Below are 6,217 nucleotides of genomic sequence, written 5' to 3' on the forward strand. Positions count from 1 at the left end.
AACAGGGTGGTAAGGCATATGGACTTTCTACATGTTCTGGCATGACATATCACTATGAACATACATTAATCAGCTGACGGTCACAAATGCACGCTCACGTACAAAAGCTAGAGCTGCTGCCACACAATTGATTTGGATTTAATGGAAATTTAAACTAATTAAAACGAATTAACTTATCGTAAAGACAACTAATCGTGCAGCTGGCAACTCTGTCCCAATGGTTAAGCTTGTCTCATCTACGAGTGTCAGGTCATCCTCCATGTGTGACAGACAATGAAGTTCTCCTAACAGGAGTGTGACATTTGCAATATTTAACTGAAGCTGACTTTTGAAAAAAAAAAAAAAAAAAAAATATATATATATATTTATATATATATATATATATATATATATATAAATATCACAATTAATTTCCTCAAATCATGAAGCCCTACTAGTAAATTTCTGGCAGTGGATGGCAGCAATGTCAAGGCTGTTCCCATAGGCTCCAGTCCACTCTTCACTCAACTTGATGTTTACTCGACGTAAACATCAATCCCTGCAAAGACTTTGATTTCCTGCCCCATCCTCACAGGGCATTGAATTCGTTGTAAAATGTTAGTTCAGTCATTACCACACACATTTGATCTCAAATCTCCTACAGTTCTGGATGGTTGTAGCAGAACATGTCTGACCTTGTGTGTTTGTCAAGTTGGATATCCCTCCGATTTGTTTCGGGATTATTCTTTGGTAGATACATATAGGCTAGTGACAAATGGTCAGAAAGGGCTTTAGTTTTTTCAGATACCCCTACCGGAGGTAGAACTAAACCCAACAATGTCTTTCCTCATCTCTAAGGTCTCCCATATATGAAATGGATTCTTGGCTAAAAATATTTTACTGCTAAGATTGTTAAATTAACAGATATTGTTATACACCCTAAAACCAAAAAAGGACTAAAATATAGCCTGTCCGTATTGGAGTTAAGGCATATCAATTAGTGCAGATCAATTACACAAGCTCTGAGACCTTTGAAACTTGGCATGTTTATAGTCAGCAAGTTGCTTTACCTACTAGAAAAGACTGGATGTGAATATCTTGATGTATGGAATGAGTAGAGACATGTAAACATACACCTAAAATAAGCGGACATGCAACAAATTAATATCTATGCAGAATGTTTTCATTTACTTTGTGGCTGCTTTGCCAGGGATTATCATAGAAACACATATGATGGCTTGTTGGAAAGGTTGGGTTGTACTGAATCCAATATAGTATGACGAATTAGGGTGTTCTGTCACTCAATGTATGAGGTGTCCAAAATGAAAGAAAACAGAACACTGGCGAAATACAGTCTCAAGTCCAAATCACATTATCAGTGGTGAGAAGAATGTTGACAAATTCATTGTTACTGCAAGGTAAGTGCTGATCTATATCTACATTTAATAATGATACATTTCATATGAAACACAGATCAAATTGAATCAGGTTAACATTGGAATGAAACACCTTTATTAAAATATTTATATTCACTTGAATTTTGTTTTGGTCAAGTCATTACTGAATAATGGAAAATAATATTGTTAGCTTTTGTCTGTCCAGACCAGCAGTGGACAGTAGAGCCTACACTGCTTACCTCACCCCTAAGTAGCTAAACAGTTAGTTGTAGAAACTACTTTCCCTAGCTAAGAAAGTACTTAGCCCTCTGACTAATGTTGCATGTGTAATTCAACTTGATTTGCATTTCAATGACATATCTGAAATGTATATCATTTTTCCTTTTCACTAGTCTCTTAAATTATGGAGAATGTCTTACAGACATTGGATCCAAAGCTTTGTATCATTTGTGGAAAACATTTTGAAAAGGGCAAGAAAAAAGATCCCTATGTTTAAAACCCCACAGTAGAAGGCCTCCAACGCACACTTACCATTGCTCAGCAGAGAGATGGTGATGTCCATAAAACGCTGGCTCCATATACAGATGGTAAAGTTTCAAATCATGTACCATGTAGAGCGAACTACTGCAAGACAAAAATCAGTGAGCAGCAGCAAGTTGCAAATGTTGAGAGTGAGAGCAAATCTGCACCAAGAAGGCTGAGTAGGGTTGATACAACATCATTTCAAATACGGAGAGATTGTTTCATTTGTGGGAAGGCCAGCTCTAAACCATAACCTCTGACAGCAATTTCAACTGGAACAGGCGCAAGTACCAGAGACAAGGTCCTTCGGGCAGCTTCTGAAAGGCTTGATGAAGATAAAAAGGGAGATCCAAGGTCTAACAAGAGCCAAGGAGCAGAACCGAAGCACTCAATGCTTAAAGTGATTTTTATTAGTGCAAACTGACTAACGTTTCGACGCCCATGCGTCTTCTTCAGAGTCAAAACCAAAGATGATGAAGATGTACAACTTTGAATTCTACATATCTAAATGAAATATAGCAGAAGCTATAGAAAAGAATAAAAAAAGCAGACCAATGTCTATAACAAAGCCTTTATTAAGCTCACTGAAGACATTGATAAAACAGTATTGTCCAAAGGTATGAAAGTGAGGACTCTCAACTCGTTTACTGATAGCTATGAGAACATACTAAAGACCATTGCTGAGCAAGAAGGTGTGTCAACACAAGAAATATAGATCAAGGACAGTGGTGTCTACATCCCAACTGTTCTCACTTGAGACGCTGAACATGGATTTGTTGATGCAGCCATCAACAACTTTTACCAAAATGAAGACACCCTGGATGGGAAGCATACAACTCATGATATGGCCAAGTCTCCACAGCAGATAAATGCCTATAACACAGGTTCCACAGAGGTCCCTCACCACCTTAAACATGTTTGATATGAATAGAGATAAACTTTACAGGTACATTTTGTCCATTCTTTTGTCCATTCTTCACATTCAGGGTGTCTTCATTTTGGTCAAAGTTGCTGATGGCTGCATCAAAAATTCCATGTTCAGCAACTCCAGTGAGGCCAGAACGGATGTAGACACCACTCTCTGTCCTTGATATCTGGTTTGCTGCAACAGATGTGACAAGTGTCTGACTTCTGTATAGGAAACAGTACCCCATTGCAATGAGCTTATTGATGATTGTCTTACTACCAAACTCATGATGTATCAAAATGGGAAGTCCCAGTGTGATTGGCGTATGGATGTGACAGCTCTGTTCAATGAGATCATGACAAATTGCGATAACACACAGATTCTCCTTTGAAGCTTGGTCATTATTAACCTGACTCTCGCTAAATGAATTTCGTTCCGCCTAGCTCCACTCATCCATCTGGGATCGATCCATTGGAGTGGTGCTTCAGAAGGCTGTGCCTTATTTTAAAATCCTTGCATAAGATTGGATAAGCACTTGTCCGTCATCTATTGACGTGCTACTTCAACCAATCTTCAATCTCTGTGGGCATGTTAATCAACACACCAGTTCACAAAGTCATACAGGATGTTGGGTACATATTTGCTGCATTGGAAACATAATACAGTCACTGTTGACATATTAATCACAGATCTTTGAAGACACGTATATCTGAGCATCGAAGTACTATTAGATGCAAAAATCTGAATTATCCTGTTGCTGCTCATTTTGTTGAATTCAATCATCCAATTTCATCCCTTAAATACATTGGTATTGAGAAGGTATCATTGCCCCCTAGAGGGGATGATCTAGACAATTTACTCTCCAGAAGGGAACACTACTGGATATACCATTTAAAAACCTTAACACCTTATGGTTTAAATGTTGAATATGACCTTAAATGTTTTCTCTGAAGGGTTACCTGCAAAAAATGTGTTGTTTAGGTTTTCAGATTGTATTATTTATGATGTTTTAACCGAACTGATGTTTTAATCTCAATCTGTAAACATGTGTAAATAGATGTAAATACTCTGGGTTACCCCTAATTAAGACTGATTTGCCAATGAGTGAGCCTTGTAGGCTACTCAGAGGCATTTAGGGTGATTAACCAATGGATGAGCTCTATGCACTAGGGGACCAGGTGTTCACTAATTGGGATGAATATAAAGACACTTTGGATGTTGGTGTTGTGTAAGTTTGAAGAAGGCCAGACGGCCGAAACGTCACTTCAACATTAAAACGTGGAGCAGAGTGTGTGACTTTCTCTTTATTTTCTTTGACATATTAATCACTGTCATACTCTACCTGATCCATGCTCTTTCTCAATATGTCTGCAGCCCTGTGTAATATTTGGATTTTATGTCTGTGAGTTTAGCAGCTTCCCTCAGTGCACAATATGGTCATACTATCTGAGCAGATCAGATCTGACTGTCTTGGACGTGGAACAAATGCAAGCCTGTCTTTGTGCTGTATCAGCTTTTCCTTTAGTTTCCAGGATCTATATTTCTTGTGTTGAACTATGGACACACCTTCTTGTTCAGCAATGGTCTTTAGTATGTTGTCATAGCTATCAGTCGAAGAATTGAGTCCTCACTTTCATATCTTTGGACAATACTGTTTTATCAATGTCTTCAGTGAGCTTAATAAAGGTTTTGTTATAGACATTGGTCTGCTTTTTTGATTCTTTTATATGGCTGCTGTTATATTTCGTTTAGATATGTAGTGTGCAAGGCACTATTTATGGTATTTGGCATCATATGCAAAGAGATCTGGGCATGAAAGAATTTGAAGATGTACATCTTCATCACCTTTCAGAAGCTGACCGAAGGACCTCATCTCTGGTACTGGGGACAGCCATGGCCTACTGGTTAGGGGTTCGGGCATGTAACCGAAGAGTTACTGGTTCGATCCCCGACCCAGAAGGAAAAAAAGGAAAAAAGTGGTTGAGCGGGGGAAGTGATTGAGCACTGCTCTCCCATGCCCACATCCACGGTGCCCTTGAGCAAGGCACCCAATCCCTCACTGCTCCCCGAGCGCTGCTGTAGTAAAGCAGCTCACTGCTTTGGGTTAGTGTGTGCATTACCTCATTGTGTTCACTGCGTGCTGTGTGTTCACTAATTCACGGATGGGATAAATGCAGAGACCAAATTCCTTGTATACGCAAGTATACTTGGCCTATAATTTACATTGCGCCTGTACCAGTCGAAATAGCTGTCAGAGGTTCTGATCTAGAGCTGGCCTTCCCACAAATGAAACAATCTCTCCGTATTTGAAATGTTGTATCAACCCTACTCAGGCTTCTTGGTGCAGATGTGCTCTCACTCTCAACATTTGCAACTTGCTGCTGCTCACTGATATTTGTCTTAGTAGTTCACTCTACATGATATGAAACTTTGATTTTGGAGGAAATATCATCTGTATATGGAGCCTTGAGTTTTATGGACATCACCATCTCACTCTCTGCTGAGCAAGGGTAAGTATGCGTTGGAGGCCTTCTACTGTGGGGTTTTGGACATAGGGATCTTTTTTCTTAAGCAGTGTAGGCTCTACTGTCCACTGCTGGTCTGGACAGACAAAAGCTAATAATATTATTTTCCATTATTCAGTAATGACATGATCAAAACAAAATTCAAGTGAATATAAATATTTTAATAAAGGTGTTCCATCCCAATGTTAACCTGATTCAATTGGATCTATGTTTCATATGAATTGTTTACTATACTGGGACATATGAAATGTATCATTATTAAATGTAAATATAGAGTAGCACTTACCTTATGTAACTTACCTTGCAGCAACAATGAATTTGTCAACATTCTTCTCTCCACTGATAATGTGATTTGGACTTGAGACTGTATTTTGCCAGTGTTCCGTTTTATTTCATTTTGGACACCTCATACATTGAGTGACAGAACACCCTAATTCGTCATACTATATTGGATTCAGTACAACCCAACCTTTCCAACAAGCCATCATATGTGTTTCTATGATAATCCCTGGCAAAGCAGCCACAAAGTAAATGAAAACATTCTGCATAGATATTAATTTGTTGCATGTCCGGTTATTTTAGGTGTATGTTTACATGTCTCTACTCATTCCATACATCAAGATATTCACATCCAGTCTTTTCTAGTAGGTAAAGCAACTTCCTGACTATAAACATGCCAAGTTTCAAAGGTCTCAGAGCTTGTGTGATTGATCTGCACTAATTTATATGCCTTAACTCCAATACGGACAGGCTATATTTTGGTCCTTTTTTGGTTTTGGGGTGTATAACAATATCTGTTAATCTAACAATCTTAGCAGTAAAATATTTTTAGCCAAGAATACATTTCATATATGGGAGATCTTAGAGATGAGGAAAAACATTGTTGG

The sequence above is a fragment of the Alosa pseudoharengus genome, unplaced genomic scaffold (assembly GCF_046254945.1).
Source record: "Alosa pseudoharengus isolate Yale_2024_CS ecotype anadromous, Long Island Sound unplaced genomic scaffold, YU_APseudo_1.1 YU_APseudo_1.1_scf_18, whole genome shotgun sequence".
Lineage (NCBI taxonomy): Eukaryota > Metazoa > Chordata > Actinopteri > Clupeiformes > Clupeidae > Alosa > Alosa pseudoharengus.